The 19,722-nt window shown below is 39.0% G+C and overlaps 1 protein-coding gene and 1 long non-coding RNA gene across 3 annotated transcripts in view; both read right to left on the minus strand.

Moving 5' to 3' along the window:
• FBXO11 (F-box protein 11) overlaps positions 1-19,722 on the minus strand; it is a 72,530-nt gene that overhangs the window by 50,011 nt on the left and 2,797 nt on the right. The gene's annotated exons all lie outside the window — the stretch shown is intronic.
• Positions 217-19,186, minus strand: LOC113973894. Its single transcript, XR_003536367.1, has 3 exons — positions 19,062-19,186; positions 15,020-15,023; positions 217-230 (listed from the first exon to the last, which is right to left on the minus strand). It is a non-coding gene; the product is annotated as an uncharacterized LOC113973894 (long non-coding RNA).

Raw genomic sequence — 19,722 nt, forward strand, 5'->3', positions numbered from 1 at the left:
AATCCTGTGTTGTGAGCCATTAAAAGACAGATTGAAAAAGGCATCAAAAATAAATCCTATGCTAGAAGGCCACAAGGACACGAAGAGGTTTTAAGAGGAAGAAGTGTTCTTTAACACTATGACCCCCCACCCCCAAAAAAAAAAATAATCCAAGATCATCTAGAAGTTGCATATTAAGATGGTCAGTTTTCTCCTTTCATGTCTGGACACTTCCATCACCATCCATCTGCCTCATGTATTTTCTCTCAGACATAGACACAAAGCGGGATATTTACAGACCAAGACACTCTGGAGAGTCAGTGGACAAAACATGTAGAAAAAAAGGGAATCATTAAACTCCTTTTCTGGTTATTTTACCTACATTTCCTGATTTTTTTTTTCCAGAGAAATATTTTAAAAAATTGAAAAAGACTGATAAGAGACTATTCAAACATGTCAAGATGTGCCATGGTAGCTGCCCCATGGTGAGGTCCCCCTCCATCTCACAACTAGTGCTGACTATCCCTAAACCCCCTTTTTCCCAACAAACCTATGCAGTTTGATCCTGTCCCTTTCAGTACTTTTTAGCGTTGATGAACATTAAATAAGTGAAGAACAAAAATGCAGTTGTGGGCATATGCACAGCTGTCGAGGCATTCTTCTGGAGACAAATTTGATATATACACACAAACACATTGTAAGGTGTAGAGACCTAAAACAGTTCTGAACACACTGATCCACCAGAAGAGATGAACGCCTCTAATTCAGCCAAACTAATTTTGCTTTGTACATCAATGGACTAGGTCGGCCACAATACCTCTGTTGAAGAGGGCTGCCACTTCATAATATTAATTTATTGTGGGTTTTAGGTCATCTGACTATATCCTTTAAAGGTTGCAGAATAAAGAGTATTAACATTAAGAAGGAACATCATATTACAAACAAGACAGATGGCTAACAAACCTTCAGATAAGTTCTGGATGTCAAATAATCTCATAGATAATTATCTCTTCTGGAGGACAAACTGCTCCAAATATTTAAACTAAAAAACAAAGACTTCCTTGGCCCAAAACAATGCACAAGTTCACTGAGCTTACAGCTGCACACAAATAAGGGGAGAAAGTGTTTAAGCACTGGAAGGACATTAGAAAAAAAAGTTTCCATAAGGAGACTTTTTTTTTAATCATGAATGTCAACACTAGTTGCCTGGAAAGTTTGTAGAGCCTCTAAACTAAGTGAACGCTTTCCAAGACAGCCATGGCTTTGCTCATATGGCAAAGGTAGAAGACACCATCAGAGAACAATTCAATCACTGCTCCACCATTCTCATCAGGCAGGTAAAAGCTCTCCCACTCTTGCTCAACATACTGAGAGTTATAATATTTACCTGCCAGATTTCCTATTATGTGGCCTCATCAGTACAATGAAAGTCCAACCCAACTGCTTTGCTATAAACCATAAGTTTGTAGTACATTAGCATCTCAAAGACCTTGGTCCATTTTCACTCTGCTGAGTACTCCATGCTTCTAAAAATCCCAGACATTGTGACATTAGGATAGAAAGACAAACCATAGCACTGGAACATGTTGCCCAGAGAAGTTGTGGCTGTCCCATCCTTGGAAGTGTTCAAGGCCAGGCCAGACAGAGCTCTGAGAAACCTGGTCTAGTGAAAGGTGTCCCCACCCATGGCAGAGGGGTGGAACTAGGCAGATGATCTTTAAGGTCCCTTCCAACCCAAACCATTCTATGATTCTATGATTTTCAACCGCACACATGTAAAACTACAGAGCTTTACAGAGCTACATACACTGCTACATAAACGTGGATATTTTCTACACTGCTGTTGCTATGTTGCCAAAGAATCCATATCAAAATATATTTTGCCAGTTAGAAACCTTTTATGAAGAAATAATATTTCAGTTAAGTCAAAACATCCTCAGCACAGTAATTTAAAGCTTTGATTCGAAGTACTAAAATATAACTTGGTAAAGTGTTCTGCAGTAATAGAAACTCCCTCCTTCTCTTAGATTTGCATAACATATACATTATCTCATTCCTTCCCAAGTGTCAGATTCAGTTTCATTTCATCATCTTCCTGGTCCAGAGGTTTGAGAGGGAAAACCCCACCACTACCAGGCATTTTGACTCGGTTAGGTTGTAAAACATCCTAGGGTACTTCTACACACTTGACCAGGCAAGTGAAACACCACCAAGTCTTTACAAAAACACTGTGTTTATTTAAAAACAAACAGATAAAGAGGCTAGCAACTGGTGATGTATTTATAACCAAAAAAAGCTATTTTAGAGCTGTAACAACCTTTTTACGATATTGAATGCTGATGAATAACTGAAAGAAACATCCTTTCCAATTTAATTATATCTACAGAAAAAAAATCCAAAGAGGGTAATCTCAAAGGCAATTTGCATAAGTTTCAAACAAGAGGACTCAAGCTGCTTCCCTCCTCACCTTTCCAAATTAAAGACTTTCCCAAAAGGTAATGAGGTATTTGTGTTTACCTGGAAGGCGAGTATGAAGAAGTAAAAAAACTGCTGCCTGACTGTGGAATCTCATTTACACTGCTCAAACTTGATTATAACAGAAATAAAAGCTTTGGTTAGAGAGGTACAGGAGATTTATCCCTTACTGCTAGAGCTGAGAAAGAAAGCAAAAAACTCCAAGACATCCAACAGACCTCTTTTAAGAGAATTAGGATTTCAAAATGAAGTTCTAACAGTGGTAACGTGCATGTTGAGCTCTCCTGGGGCTCAGAAAGGATGAAGAAAGAACTGTACCAAGCTATGCTCCCTTTGATTTTTTCATATTATTAAGTATTTAAAAAACAAAAAAATAACTAAATCAAGAAGTGCTACTGTACCACTTCATGGTTTCAAGGATCTTTGCAACTGTAAACTGAAGTATGCTAAAACACATGCTGGCTGAACACACTATAAAACTCACCTGCTAGACAAGAGTGCTCCAGCTAGAAAGTCAGAGTAATAATACATGCAACCTCCTACACTTTCACTCTAAATTACAGTCAATTTGCTAAAAGCGAAGCCACACGCAATCACTCTCCCTTACAAACTATGTTCTCAAACTAATGAATCTACAGGCTGCACTAAGATGGTTATATAACATGAACAAATCGAATTTATTTTCCTGACCCTATTTTCTGTCAGTCTTTGTAACCATCACCTCAGTTTCAGTTTCCTTCATCAAGTCATCCTGTCACAGTTTCACCTGTTCTGAACTCACCAATCTGACACACCTATAAATTACTCAATTGTTCCACTATTATTAATTTGCTGTAGCACCTGGAGAAGCAGCCAAGTTAGTCACTTCACACACTTACAGTGGGGGGAAAAAAAACCCCAAACTTACCCTGAAGAGCTCGTGGACACGGTTGCAAGCAAGACTAGAGCAGAAGAAACCAAGACAAGTAGGCATGTTGAGTTTGTTTTTACAATAGCAGCGTATTGACCATTCAGAGTTTTGGGGTTATGTGAACTTTGTTCACATCTCTGTCCCCACTGGTTTGCGTATGGCCACCCCTTCTCCTAACTGATAATCTGGGATGAGATGATTTAAGAACTCTGTCCTCAAAAACTTGCTTGAAGCTGATGGAGTCAAATCAGAACCAGCTGCTGCCATCTTGACATACTCCACCCAATTCATGAGTTAAACAATTCACGTCTTCCAAAAGTAGGCAGGGAGGTTTAAAAGACATTGCTGCTCATATTCTTTTACCTGCTGCTTCTTTCAGACATCACTGCTATAAAGCAGAAGTAGTATAACTATTTCCTATGAACTCATTTGAATTTAAATACTATCAAAAACTGCTGGTGAAAATAAAGGAATATATAGTGAACTACAGTTTCCAATGTTTGATCTGAATTACTTTACCTTGTATTAACACTTAGGAGGTCAATTCAGTACCAAAAGTCCTTAATTTCATTAATCACATTTATCCCATGTTTTTCTTTACTGAAGTTGCAAATGATGCAGTCACACTCATTACTGTGCACTGACACTTTCATAGGACAGTCACCTTCTTCCCCAGCCCAAAGCAACAAAAGCATCTCGATGCCAAAGAACCACCCGAGTGCTTCAGAAACATGTGACCCCCCCAAAAGGTCTTTGGGCAGCAAAGAAAACACACAAGCCCATGGCTTCTATGCCTGGACAAGTGGATGTTGTTCAAATCCTGTGAAACCAAAGGCTTGCAGCCAGCACAGCTAGAAGGCAGGCTACCCAGAAACACACATTACACCTGGAAGAGCCCTGTCACTGTACAGTAGCTGGATGACAATATTTTTTTCCCTTAGATGTCAGAGCATATGCCACCACTGATGACTAACAAGTAAGGAACACAAAGAAATTTTGGTGCATCAGTCAAACTATGGTTGAAAAACTATGAAGCTTGACATCAAATCAGGCTGCTATCTTTGAAGTGTAGTACTTAACAGTCAGTGAATTATTTCATGTCAGTATTGTGTGCATTTCTGACACTGGCACAAGATGAGAAACAGGCCAGAGACTGAACTGTGATGGAATGAATCTTTACTTCCAGTTGATAGACAATAGACACTAGTAGCAGATGGATGCACTGCACTATCCACAGTGATATTCTGGGAAAAATATTACAGTACTTGGAATGACCAGTTATAAGCAGAAATCAACAAGTAAACAAAACTGAGACATAACCATAGAGATAACCTCCCTTAACAGACATCTCTCTTATTTTCAAGTATAGAAAAATATTTTCAGAAAAAAAATATTCTACTTTATATCTTAGACTCTCAAAGGACTTACAGGAGGTTCTGTCTTTGGTAGAGGAAAGTTCAAGACCTCTGTCAAACAGCAAGAGCTATGCATCTGTGCCTACAGACACTAGACAATTTAAAAAAAAAAAACAAACAAAAAGAACCAACCTTAAATACTTAGAGGAGGAAGAGTCAGAGCCACTTAATTCTGCTCCTGTCTTTTCACATTTCCTGCATAATTTAAACCTGGACAACTGCAGTGCTTCAGGGAGCACTGGTCAATGCCAACAATTTAGCACCAATCCAGCATTAACCATCACTTCTACAAACAAGAGGTTTTTATTGACTATCTAGCGTCCTTACCCTGAAGAGAGCCTCTCTGAAGTGTCTAAGTGTTCCTAGAGGAAAACCTTGCATGCAAAACATCCACAGACTGATGATACCATCCTTTCACAGTCACTCCACACTGCACATTCACCTTCTCCACCAGTAGGGTAGTGAGACTATAGATACAAAGTTAGAACAACACATCACAGCAAATTTCCAATTCTGCACACGTAGAATGTGTAAGACACAAAAAGCCCCCCATTACACAACTACATTTATCTAGTCTGTCATATTTGTAGTGCAAGCATAGACAAAAGCAGATTCAGGATCACTAAAGACTCGAAAGAAAGGAATCCTTCATGAGTTGCTCTTAAATCACAAGCATTCAAAACATTTTTAGGAAGTGAAATATATTTTGTGCACTCAACACCAAGTATCCTACATGGGTCTCAAACATGGCTAAATCCAGCCTACTGTTTTCCCCCCTGAACTAGAATATACAATACTTGTCAACTAGTAATTATACTCCATCGTGTTCAGCATCCTTAGATTTCTGTTCTTTGTTTTTCTACCAGGAAAACCAGGATATTCTCTCTATTCTAATATGCAGCAAAGACACTGTACAAGTGCATCGAGCTCTGCCATGTTCTCCCCTGTAATCTGGTTGAACACATGGAATGTTAGTCATCTTTGTTATATTCATGCTCAGCACACCCACAAAAATGGTCTTAAGATGTATTCTAAGCAACTGTCAGATTGAATTCTTGACATGTTTATTCTCAAACTACAGCTAATTTAAAAAACCAAACCATTCATATTCTATAGAATGAACAAATAAACTTCTTGTATTAAAAATGCCAATATATTTATTGAAGTACTTTATGGACATGCAACTTTAATGACTATTTTGCACAGAATGCATATTTTAAGAATAAGTCTTCAAAATATTGCATCAAGTCTCACCATTCTGAAGTTAATCCAGAAGTTACCTACAGCAAACTTTACTCATTTTCCTCCACATATACCAATATCCATCCTATACAGAGATGTTGTAAATATGCATTTGGGTTCGCTTTCTGGGATTTAGTTGCTTATTGAGTTTTTTATTCACAACTTCAAAAACTCGTACACTGGCAAGAACAAGTGCTTCTTCTAAGAACTTTCATCTGAATTGATATGTAGGTGATCTAGCAGTCCATACTCCTCAAAAACAAACAGTACAAACACAAACACCCTCTATGAGGAACAGTCCACAAGCAACTCCAGGCTTTGCATATGGGTAAGAGGCCAACAGCTCCTTTAAGCAATATACATCTATTACTTTTAATTAAACATATAGACAAGCAAATCATGCAGGACCAGCTCAAGCCCTGATACAAGTAAAATGTACAGAAATAACATACTAGATACTTTCTGATCAAGTGCACTAATCAAATGCAGTTATCAGAGTGAAAAAAAATTAAACACTTATAACAACCTAGACTGGGAGAGTAAAAGTTGTATTTAGAGCTCAGACTAGATTTACTACCAGGCAATAAACTGTTGAAAATATATAATAAAGCATACAAAACCAGTATTACACTAACAAGATTTAAAGAGCAGCAGTTAGGTAAAAGACTAAAACTATCTTTCATTGCAGCAAAGCCTTCCGTATTCCAAGGGCAGGAACTATTTGTGCTCTACATGGTGCCATCTATCAGGAAGAAAATGCCGGCATTCCTGCAAATAAAGTGAAGAGCTGTGAAATAACGTAACAGGTTTTGAAAAATTTGTTAATCATATTTCACACTTGAGAGCCAGTCCCCTCAAAAGAAGAACAAAAGAAGTCACGTGCATTTCAAAACCAAAATCCAGTTTGGCTACTTAAGCTTAGATTTTTAGACAAAAGAAAAGCCTTATTAAAATATTTTTTGTGTTCTTTTGGAAACAAATGTGAAAGAAGTTTTTCCTTAATTAAAAGTAACTGATTGTAGCTGAAGATCTGAAAACCTTCAGCTATGACAGTGTTGGGAAGAAAATCCTACAAAAGAAAAACTTCTAGAATAAACACAGCAATAAAATTGTCAATAACACAAGTGCAAAAACGATCTGATTTGGTGCCTTTAGTGGATAAATACAGAGCTGTAGTCATCTTGAATAAAGAGCAGTTAAAAATTAATTTTCGTCTTCTTTAAAGCCAAACCTTACTGTGAACTAGTTGCTTGCTGCAAACACAGCAGAGTTCTGGTTTCCCAACAAAAAAGAGACTTGAGATAAAAAGGAGGGGAGGAAAAAGTTGTACGACCATCACAATCCCTCCCACTCATAACCACAAATGACACTGGAGACTGGAGGCCCATGTGTATTGAAACACAAGTTAAAAACCTGTCCAACGGGACAGTCTCAGACAGGAGTTACCAACATAGAGTTGTCTCTAATGTATCTACTGAGAAGCATGGTGCTTGAGTATAGGTCAAAAGCAAGGCACTAAGTCATGGACTTGAACATCTCAAAACACAGACAATATCAGGCAAGTCCTTTATCAAAAGTAATTACACTGGAAGTAATTTTGTAAGTGCCACTAGAATTCATTTTGCCAGTATAAATGAGTACAATAGTTTGTCAGTGCCCTTTCTGGTACTTACAGTTGTAACATTTCATTCCAAGTCATTACAACGATTTTTTTTTAAATCAACTATATTTTTCAGATTGAAAAGTACAGAGAACTAAATACAGTTTCCTGGAAATTTGAAGCAATCATTAAAGTCAAATACTTCCACCACATCTAAAAGCAAAAAAAACCCCAAAAAACACAGAAAAAAAAATTGCTCTCCCCTAGCAAATAATACAATTTAGTAGGACAGCGCTACAGAAAAATTTAATTTTGGCCTGTTCTCTGAGCTATACGTAGCAACGAGGAGATGCTTCAGACATGTTCTACTACATGTTTGTAAGACTCCGACCTGAACAGCCTGGGAGTCTTATCAATTATTTCTAGACATGACTGTGAAAGGCACAATCAACACTGGCAGATTCTGAGGCCAAACCAGTGCCTCTTACCAGCAAGTCAATAAATGCACATTATACATGCTCCCTCAAATGGTCTCTGGTTAGTGGATGGAAAAGTGGAGAGAAGTGGACAGAGCACACATATACCAGGTACTATCATCTTTATAAAGGTCCTTTTAGACCAGACAGCAGCAGGTTCAAGTTAGAGCAGAATATCATCTCCACCAGTCCAGACCATGATTGAGTACTAAGAATCCATTATTCAAGTTATGTTGCTTCCTATCCTCTCCTCCCAGTGTATAACCTGGATGAATGGGATGAACAATAGCAGTTAAGACTTATGCAAGAGCCAATGTAAATCCTGGGCTCCCTGAGACTTCCCAAAACCACTAAACTATCAACTCATTCCTAGTCTTGAGAAAACAAAAAAGCCAACCAATCAACCAAGAAGAGAGGGAGCAGTACCCCCTCTTTCAATAAAAATATTCAAAGCATTTCAAACTAAAAGACATTTGTTGTTTGACAGCCAACTGCAGGGTCTTCTCCAGCTACTTATTCTCCTAACAATTACCTTTTATTAACTCACATAGTCTTCCTCAGATAAAATGTTTTTTCCCCTCTCTGTTCACAGTAATGTGCCCATATGATCGATACCATTCAGAGTTCCCACATCCTTAGTCAGGAGCTTGTATGATAAAGTTTCTAAAGAACTAGTGCAAAATTCAACTGTTTGAATTTTCCACACGATCTGTAGGTCGTCTCTCAATGTACTTCCTTTGGCATTTGTGCTTTCACAAAGTAACACTGCATTTTAGTAACAATGTCTAATTTTCTTGTGCCGTATGTGTACGGTTCAGTGCACCCACAGGCACACCTATGGCTTCACAACTGTCACGTTGTTTCATCTGAAAACACAAAAAACAGTCTATAACAACACAGAATGCAAGTCATACAAATGTAATTTATTTTCACAGAAATGTCCACAGTTTCTATTAGGATTCTTTAAGTTAATTGCACAAACAATTAAAGCAACCCCTACTCTCTTCCCTACCCACAACGAAGGGTTCTGACTGACATGCAGTGGCATATTAAAAAAAAAAAAAAGCCTGCCAGCCAAAGCAAGCCTCAACCCTGCCAGCTGCCCCTTAGAATACAAGTTGTTGCCCCAATGACAGATGGCCACATAGCTCACTGGCAATGCAAGTGCGGCTCCAGTTTTCAGCCCAGCATAATTAAGCCAACTGCAATTCCCATCTACCTTAATATGCTCCCCTAAAAGATTAAAGCACTACCACAACCATGATCTGAGGCATTTAGTGATCCCTGTCTTGAACGAGGATCAGCTGGGAGCATAGGATAAATGACAACCAAGAGCAACAACTCCCAGTACAACCATCCAGTTTTTAGCCTGGGACAAGCTGAGCACTAACATAAGTCCAGAAAGAAAACAGGTATTGTACCAAGAGAGACTGTATAGTCCAAAACTAGACTACCAACCACAGGAACTCATGGACATCATGCTCAATCCTGTGCTTTGTCACAGATATGGTTCCATGATAAAGATAAACCAAATATAGAGTACAATACTGCCAGAAAAGAGAGTACAGACCTTTTTCAGCTCCTCACACAACAGGCAGTGATTGTACAGGTACACCATCATTAAAACAAAGGAAGGAAGAAGCAAATCCCTACTGAGAAAATCCCTCTTGGTAGCCATTTGCAATGACACTGCTTAAACCAACGATGAAACTATGCCTATAGACTTCCCTGGTCACTTTGGGCAAGATATTTAATTTCTTCACACTTTCGTTTCCCACTGCTGAAGTCAGAACAGTGGCACTTCAGTACATCGCAGGTGTGCAATGAGGACAGCTTACAGACATTACTGGAAACCCACAAGACACAGGACTTCTGCAATACAAATATCGAAATCAGTAAAACAAAGGGGATCCTTTACCAGTACCTGAAATTACTCCAGGCCATCGCTACCATTACTGTAAGAAGTGCTGGGATAACAGACATTTCCTCACATTTACTGCAACCTGAATGCAAGACCTTCGGGCAGAAGGAGAGGATTAAAGTTGAGTGCTCTGATTAATATTCTTTTTACATCACGGAATGTTTGAACAGCTCTTTCCCAAGTAAACTCTGAGCATATACAAGAATAAGGACTTCTGTGAAAAGATCAGTAAGTCAGGAACCTTCTGGACTAGAAACTGCTCATTAGCCTCACTCCATCCACTGCATTGCTGTTACCAGAAATACTGAAAGAGGAAACAAAGAACCACTGAACTATTCCTCTTATTCTAAAAGTTAAATATGTAAATATATAAGTCTACTCTTAAAAGGAAAAAAAAAAGAAATTTCTTATTTAATTTAAACACCTAAAATCATTAAGTCTTCTATAGAGACTCTCACTAACAGAAATTTTATCTAGGCGGGGGGATTTTTGCCAGCCAGGTTTGCAGTAAGGGCTACTTAAGAATTGTCTCCGTATATGTGAAAGGTACCTGATGGAGGGAAGGTGCATGCCTTGGGAAGAGACATGTCACTTAGCTGTTTTAATAAAAAAGGAGCAGGTTGATTTTTTTTTTAACTGAGCTATAAAACCAACACAAGCAGGATTTATGGATACCCCGTTCTCAAACATCGCTATTCTGATCTATCTTCCTTTGCCCCTTTCTCAAACCATATATTGATTTCAAAAGCTAGAGGAATTAAAATTAATTTTCTGTAACATATTTGGCTGCTTCTGTAGTAGTGATAAATTTGGGGGAAAGAAAAAATATGTCCCAGAAATCTTAACAAAGAAATCTTAACCAGGCTCAAGCAGTGCCCCCAGTCACCACAGTGCACACACAGGATTTAGATTTATATTACTGAAAAATATAACCTTCCTGCCAACAGGACCCTACACACAAATAACAAGAAAGAAATCATTGTGAATGTGTAATGCTCAGTATATACACATAATTTTAGTGACTACATCTGCATCAAAACATCATAAACATACTAAAACAGACCACTTCTTTTTCTTACTATTTAAAACTTGCTCATTGTGAAAGTGGTAATTATTTCCACCATGCAAGTGTCAGAGTCAAACATTTCTGTCTTTCACAGCCATTACAGCACTACTTCAACAGACTACCTGTTTGCTAATAGTGGTAGCCCAGAGGAATGCTGGAAGGTTGGCTGGAAGGCCAACCTTGCTGCTAGGAAAGAAACACTGGGATGACAACCAAGTATATTTAGTCTGAAAAAATCACTGTGCCCAACTCTCTACGATTTCAGCTAATGTTCTTGATTCCAAACAATTGTACAACATTTCTAAATCATATATAAGCACAAAAAAAATACACTGGCAGCTCATAGAACTCTTTGAGATATTGGTCATTGAGACAACTGAAATACAGTCACCTGAAAGTCAGTCTGCTGGGATTTACCCAAGACATGGTAATGAATCCACTCTTACAGCATCAATGGATGGCAGGTATTGCTTGATAGGCCTCTGAAATAGAGGAGTTAAAAATCATGCTTTTTCCATACACCACCCACTTTTAACTTTCATTGTATTAATATCCATAAGAGCAACCCAGAGCAGAGGACACACTCAAATCTTCAGTTTCTCAAAAAGTTATCCAAAACATAGGCTGAAAAATTAATGAAGTGAGTACGAAAGCTGATCTTAGATATCAATATTGAAATTTTCAAATATAAATTTGTTTTAAATTAATTTTCCATTCTTCTTTTCTTTTCCCCACATTTTTAGAAATTTACATGCTACATTAGCATGACCAATATATTTTCCCTTTAAAATTACATATAAAGTTATGTTGTCTATAACTGAAAAATCAGAATAATTTCACGTCCTCTTCTTCTCCTCTGGCATTTAAAAGAACAGGTTTAGAGGAGATGGAGCTGACAGTAAACATTATTTCCTGTTAAGACTTTTAAAGTTAACAAGCTCAGACGTTCAAACATTACTTAGACAAAATGGGAAATCCAGCATCACATCGACACATATTACAACGACTTGATTTTCAGAACAGAGCTTCATTAGACACCCACTGAACCTACTCAGGTATGCCTTTTTCAGTTCTTAAACCTTTTAAATTAAGGTAAAATTTGACAACGGCAAACATCCATACTGATACTGTCAAGTGTATCAGCAGATTATTGATCACAAGCTGCTGAATGAGCAGCTGCTGCTAAGAAATTTGGCAAGATATGAAAAGGGTCTAAACTTGTTATCAAAGGCCACTTGAAGTCACTCAGATATCACTCGTTATCACAATCACACCCATTCTTCTTCTAATCATCCAGACAGCAACAGTAGCCCAAAGCATTAATCCTCTCTCCTCCCACTGATGCTCAGCTGGCCAAACAACTCTTGTGTTAAAGGAGGTTCTCTCAACAGCGATCTGAGGCACATACCTCAGAGGCTCAATTACTACAGAGCTTCACAGAGTTAAAAATGCAGCCAGAGAGGAAGCTCCAAATGAATCTGAATAAAATGGGGGTTGGAACTAGATGATTTTTTAAGGCCCCTTCTACCCCAAACCATACTATGATTCTATGAAAACAATTCCTCTGTGATAAAAAATCCACTACTCATTTTCATACACTGCAAACCCCGTGGACCTTTGTTCTTCCAAGGTAGTAACAGATGGAGGTCAGCTATCTCCTGTCCTTATCCATGGTCTTGACGAGGGCAGTTGCAGCCAACACGGGTCAAAACAGGCAAATGAAACTTCAGAGTAAACCCTTGTTTCTTTTGTATAACTGATCTCCAGTGACCATGGAAGAATATGAGAACCTTTCTGCCAAAGAAAATGGTCACAGATCTTACCACCTTCAGAGAAGGGTGAAGTGTCACATCTTGTCAACGACTAATATAACAACCATCTAAAAGTTGCAGTCCTTCCTCCTTCAAGACAGTAACAACTGAAGGAAATAAACATTAATTTGAACAGCTACTACACAATTTAAACTGATGACCCAACAGTATTTGGGTCATCTTTCTGGCCTCTTGCTTTCCCAATAGTCAGGAAAGGCTGGTTTAGCAAAAAAAAGGATTCCATTTTGTTCTTAGCTCTTAGAAACAATGATTAAAATCTGAAGTTTTCCTATGCTTCAGCAGCATAACATTTTCTCCAAAGGTATGTTGACAAACCTCCCAACTCTTTATTTTTCAGATGACTATAGCAAGTCTCCACCAAGACCTATGTCTCAAGATGACTGAATTCCAGTTTTAAAAAGAAGTCACACATTTCCTCTCACTTTTTCAAGTACAAGAAGCTTGGGAACTGTAAATTTTACATATTACCTCCTAGAAAAAACTCTCACTGACCAAATAAGAATGAAAAATGGGGAGGAAGCTTTGTTGTATGCACATAGGATCAGTAGTACAGTAACTAAGTAAAGAGATTTGTCTGTGGAAGAAGGGAACTGTAGATGCAAGAGGCAGTTCTGAGTTTCTCTTTGGGAGCCTTAGGAATTCAGTAAGGCAGAAAGACAGGGTGGCGACATCCGACTACTGAAAAATATTTTCCCATAAGCATTTAAACAGTATTTTAGATTTTTAACAATTATTGATGAACCAGACTGGACTGGATTTTCTATTGCAAAATCAAATTTCAGATAAGAACTAAGCACTAAAAAGAAAATCAATTGTTTTACCTTTCCTGTCATTTCAGATCAAATTCAAGAGCTATTTGTGGTCAATGGGAATCTTTCAGCCAGCCAGGATTTCAGCGGGCTTTGAATGAGAACATCAAAAATCATTCCTGCAGTGTTAGAATTATTTCAATTACCAAGCATCTTCTGAAAGAACTCGAAGTAAAACCTAATTCTTTAAAAACAAGAAACAAGCCAAGATACTGTGAAATAAACAACTTATTTGTGGTGTTTTAAAATCCATTAATAAAGCTTTTGTAAGGTCTGCCAAAGAAAAACCCACCTGGCAATTGTAACATCTGACTGATTTTCAGGGAAGCATCTTTGTAGGATTCATTCCTTCAGAAAGGTATGGTCTCAAAACAGCAACGACACAAGAAACTGGCAAAGTCCTCATCTTACTGTTGTACAGATACACCCAAACTAGCTGGGGGACAGAAACTGCTTTATTGTTTTAGCCACGGCTCTCCAGCAGGTCTAACAATCCACATGGAGAAGGGAGTGCCTTGCAAGAGCATAATGAAAGAGGGTCAAGCTAACTCAAATTACCTTCCATTTGCCACAGGCTAAGAGCATACACATGAACAATTACTGTGAATCAGATACCACAGATCAGCTGACATATGGTAACCTGTCATCCTACAATAACCTGCCCAAATACAAAGATAGCTTGAAATTCAGACCGGCTATGGAGCTAAAACTCTCCTCTATTCAGAAGGCAAGACATCAAACCCTTGAACCTTTGCTTCTGGAGGTACAAGCTGAAAACAAGCAACAGAAAAGAACCCACAAATGAGAGCCCTTAAGGTAAAAAGGCTGTTTCCAAATACTACAATACTATTACCAAAAGGAAATAGTTACTGTAACATGACCTATTCATGCTAACCAGCCCTTTGGTATAAAAGCATGAACACAGCATGATGACCATGAGACTGCAAATTCAGCTCTTCTGTTGGTATGGACAGTGGTTATTTAAAACAAGTGTAGGAATTCCAAGTACGGCTGTTGATTTGGCCTTTTTGCCATGTAACAGCAATTCACAGCAGGACAAAAAACAAGCTTTTCCTTCCAAATCAGTGCTTCCCTCTCTTTTTTTCCTTCCCTCCCCAGGAGTGCTTATTTCTCTATGCTTTGTACCTACCAAGCTCAATGCAGTCAAGCAGCACACAAGAACTAAGGATAAGCTTTATACGCTCTACCAACACCAGACTGGCACTCACACGGTAGAGCTCTACAGCTGAATCAGTTCTTTGGAACACAGAAAAAGTTGCACAAGAACATAAACACCCCTATTATTTTGATAATGGAATATCAATATGGATCTGGGATGTATTGGCATGCTACCTCTATACACCTCTGTGGAATAACCTACATAGAATCAAGGTACAGCTGAGAACAGAAACAAACTGAGGAGCCTCAGTGACAAGGTTTCTAGGCAGAGCACAACTATGCGGCAGCTTGAGCTCCTAGAACAAAGCAATGCCTGAACTCTCACATCAGAGGGACTTGACAAACCTGGCAACGGAATGGAAACTGCAGGTTTCTGTTACAACAAACAGTAGGTTTCATTGTATGTACCATAGCAGGTACCTTAGCACAGAGCCACAGCAGCATTTCAACAGCTCCTCTCAAATGGACAGGACCATCACAGGTGCCGTGGAAGGCTCCAGTCCCACATGACTGCCGAGGGGATCTAACAGTGAGCTGTGAGGACAAGGGGCAGTCCCACTTCCTTCACCCCACTCCCAACTGCGTACACACCCACTGAACTCTGCAGTTAGACAGCTAACACAGCTAAAACAGCAAATAACTACTCAGGGTGTTTTGGAGGTCTAGTTTCTGTGGTGACATGGTTCAGGGAACTAAGAGTGCAAAGGCAAGGCAGAGGATAATAGCACAGAGCTAGAAGCGGGAGTAATGGGACAACCCCTTCCTCTAACAAACAGGCTCTAAAATTAGTTATCTTGTAAAAATGCAACTAAAGGAGTATCTCAGAGGAGAGCATTAAAAATAGTCCCCAAAAGCCTGCTGCAAAAAGTCAATGTTTTTCAAGTGTTTGTTCCTTGTCTATGTCCTTCCAGCTTCCACACATGGGTGAACCACGGTTTAAGAACAGACAGCAGCAAAAACAGCAAAACTCTGCTATTGAGAAGAACCACAATAACCACTATGCAAGTTATCTTTTAAGAAGAATTCCAGATTCAGAGATTTTAATCACCTCAAGAAGAATTCACGAAACTTTTTAACAGGAAGTACAATTTATATGATAGGAGATTCCTCCTTCTTTACTTAGGAACCTACATCCAGATCTTGCTCTTCTCTTTTACAAAAATTTAAAAGTAGCAATGTATTATAAAAGCAGAGTTTTGATGTTCTGTAATTTCATTGTATGTTTTAATTTGCTTTCTTCCCCTCCCCTTTCACCCCCAGTTTCATTAAGAACTGAAGGACTCGGACTAAAGCCCTAGGTTATATTCATATAGTACAGCTTAGTACCATGAGCAATAATAAAATTCACCAAGTTTGCTTCCCCTCCTATCCAAGTGCTGAACAGAGAAACAGCACATAAGTAAGAAGCAAACAGAAATATTTAACAATCTGAAAACATGAAAGGATTAGGTAATAACAAAGTCAACTGAACAAACCTCTCATTTTCTCAATTCCTGTTAATTCAGTCAGCTCGCCTCTGCTTTTACTGTCCACATTTTGCACAGATCTGGTTTACTTTTCCTATTTCACCTGTTGTAATGTGTAAGGCTAAACATATTTAATCACTATTAGCACAACTTAGAAATCTTAAAGAAGCATGCTACCTCCTCTCCCTAGCAGACCAAACAGTTCACAGGCTGTAAGAGGACGTTTAAGTGCTGCCACAGGTGATGCACGATAAAACACACCTGGTGCATCCTCCTTCCCCTTACATCAGGGACCCAGACAAGAGTGTGGGCTAAACAAGTTGTCCCCACGGCAATGCAACTCCCTCTGGCTCCCACCTGGCCTCTGAAAGATACCCCCCTGTGTGTGTGCAGAGTTAAGTGTGCTTAATGTGTCGAACAAACACACGCGCACAGCGATGGCTCTGCACAGGCACCGCACATTCAGCACTTGCACAGCACACCAGACTTACCATGCTGGAGAGGGAACTGCCCATGGAAAGCAAGCTGCAAGCCTGACATTCCCAGGCAGCTGCTGGGCTGACAAAGCATTCACAGGGCTCCAATGCTATGCATATACATTAAATCCTTCATATTCAGTGCATATAATGCTTTTTATGCTTAGTGCCCTGCACACCTGTGGTAAAAGCACGATATACATTGGCCAGCTCTGGTCTACTCCATAACTGTGATTCTCCCATGAAGCACCACAGCAGGAGCGGGGCACAGAGAATAACCCCTAAAGCACAAAGATATCAAATAGACCAATGTAGAAGACACAATACCTCTTAAACCACTGGGCTCCAAGTTTTTGTAACATTGAAAGTAAATAAAAAAAGATTTGGTATTTCTGAGAAACAATAACTGATGTTAACAGTCTTATGAATGACCAAAATATACCAAAACTACAGGCAGTGAACACTACTGTGTATACCAAGAAGAAATACACTTGATTTTGATCTCTCCAAATCAGATAAAAAACTTTAGAATAGATTTAGACACTTGCCTTACATGAAGGACAACACAGGTACACAGATACTCCTTTGTACTCATGATGCGAAATCAGGCTTTGGAAAACAGAAGTTGCACTTGAAGAACCAAGTTTATAGATTCTAAACTTTTACGTGTAAGGTAGGCTTTGGAAACTTCTCATTGAAGAAACAAGAATTACATTTCCATATGTAAATGTATCTTTTTGCAGCCTAAGACTCTCTTTCAAGAAATACAGAAAAGACTGGACTAGATTTCCTTTCACCTGGAGCAACCGATGCCCAACTTGACTTCTTGCCATAAGGGATGACCTCACAAAAACTGAAATGCATTTAAATACTTCGATGCAAGTCTGCACATTTGCTTCAGAATAAGAATAATTTAATTCAGTTACTGTTACCGCCCTGAACACACTAAATAAGCCCTTTGGTGCACACACTAAAAAAAAATTTAAAAAAAAAACATATATAATCACGCACACGCTTGCACACATGCACTTGAAATAGAGCCAAATAAAGACTCTTACCTTTCCTGAGATATTTATCTCAACATTACAAAATTCAGTCTTTGTGAGCAAGAACTCTGCTGGAGCTTAGTTTCTACATGTTTGTGTCTTACACAGCCTAACCTACTCTTTCTCCCAGTACGTCAAGCCCTCATGTCCCCTATGCAGACAAATGACTAATTCAATTACCTTGTGTGCTGACAGGCCAGCTGGTTGCTGCTTCTTGGCATGGGTAGAGAGGGTGAGTTATAAATGTCTTTCCCTCATTGTCTTCGTCCTCTGCCCAGCCAATAATTTCCACAAAACTTAACTTCACACCCTTTTGTCAACTTTGGTTGAAATGAGCTAACAAGTTCAGCAGCTGCAGAGTGACAGACAGACTGTATAGGTGTACATATCTTGTTTTCCCTGGAAAATGGGTGGGGGGAGGAGGGGAAGCAAACTTGCAAGGTAGGTTTACAGGCTGCACATATTAAATTTGCCTCAGCTCCAAGAGTATTGACCCAGGTTAACACAATCTAAATCCGAGCTGCCACAGTCTCACCACACCCACAGGCATTCAGTGTTATCCCTTCCCTTGTACCAGCACTTGTGCCAAAAATCAACCTGGGAAAAAAAGTCAGCGTTTGGCGCAGGCAGGTCTGGAGCCAGCTCAGCGTCTGTCACATGGACTCCGCTACCACGTAAAAGAAACGCGCAGGGCTGTGGCAGAGGCAGCTGCCCTGGTGCTACACGTTTGGGACTTAACAGCACACAGGATCCAACCCTAAAAGCACTTAATTCTGGACATGAAACTCAGAACCTCATCAGTACCATATACAGTGCCGTGCTGGTGCTACAGAGAGGCACATATGCACTAATGGAGTTCTTATTTTGAGAACAGAAACAAGAAAAAAATACTCATATGATAGCTCCGAGATTGACAATTTTAGCTGCATTCTGGACAAGATCTTCTTTTTTTTAAATAAGTGCCTAACCTTGTCTTCTTCCTAAAACTGTGGCCAAACCTATATGCCCAAGGAAGAAAAAAAAAAGGCACTATAAGCAAATATAGGAATATTTAAACATGGACATCACCCAATCCAGATCTCCTTTTGGATAGACCTTTGTCCTAAAGAAAATGGAAGGACACATCTATTCTGTACCTTCATGCAGAATTGCAAAACCACTGAATAAACCACTGGCAACCCCACTGGCGACTGGGGAGAGATCAGGAGAGAGAAGGTAAAGCAGAAGTAGCAGAGTGTAGCCAGAGTGGCTAATTTAGATGGAGGGAGGTGTGAACAGCAGAACATAAGGCAAAACATCTTGGGAAGTATATCCTGATGACATCTTATCTTGGCTGTACAACACAGTGAGTCTGGGGGAGAAAACGTTTTTATCTGCGATCATTTATGATCTCCCTTCCGCACCATTCAGAATATGCGTACAGTCATTGTTTATCGATGTATAATACAGACGGCATGATTATGCATTCATAGATTTATTCCTACTACATATATAAAATGAGAACCACTTCAGTATAAAACACAGCTTTGCACAATTTTTAAACCCTTACAAGGAACCTTTGATGGAGGATTTTTATAAAAGCATTTTTTCCCAGTGATCTATTTATTAACAACAGGAGTCATAACTTGATTTTTACCCAGTGGTGAACATGTAACAGCTGTTACTCAGTTGTAAAACACTGTCTGCTTACACAGCATTAAATAATAAATAAAGCTCAAGACCTAGTACATGTTTTACTAAGCAATCTAATGATATGAAACAAGAAGTTCCCAAGATTAACTATGTGCTGTATTATCAACTCTGTTTCATGATATCTGTGCTTATAAGTAC

The sequence above is a fragment of the Neopelma chrysocephalum genome, unplaced genomic scaffold (assembly GCF_003984885.1).
Source record: "Neopelma chrysocephalum unplaced genomic scaffold, ASM398488v2 Primary Assembly neopelma1_108, whole genome shotgun sequence".
In the NCBI taxonomy this organism is placed as follows: Eukaryota; Metazoa; Chordata; class Aves; order Passeriformes; family Pipridae; genus Neopelma; species Neopelma chrysocephalum.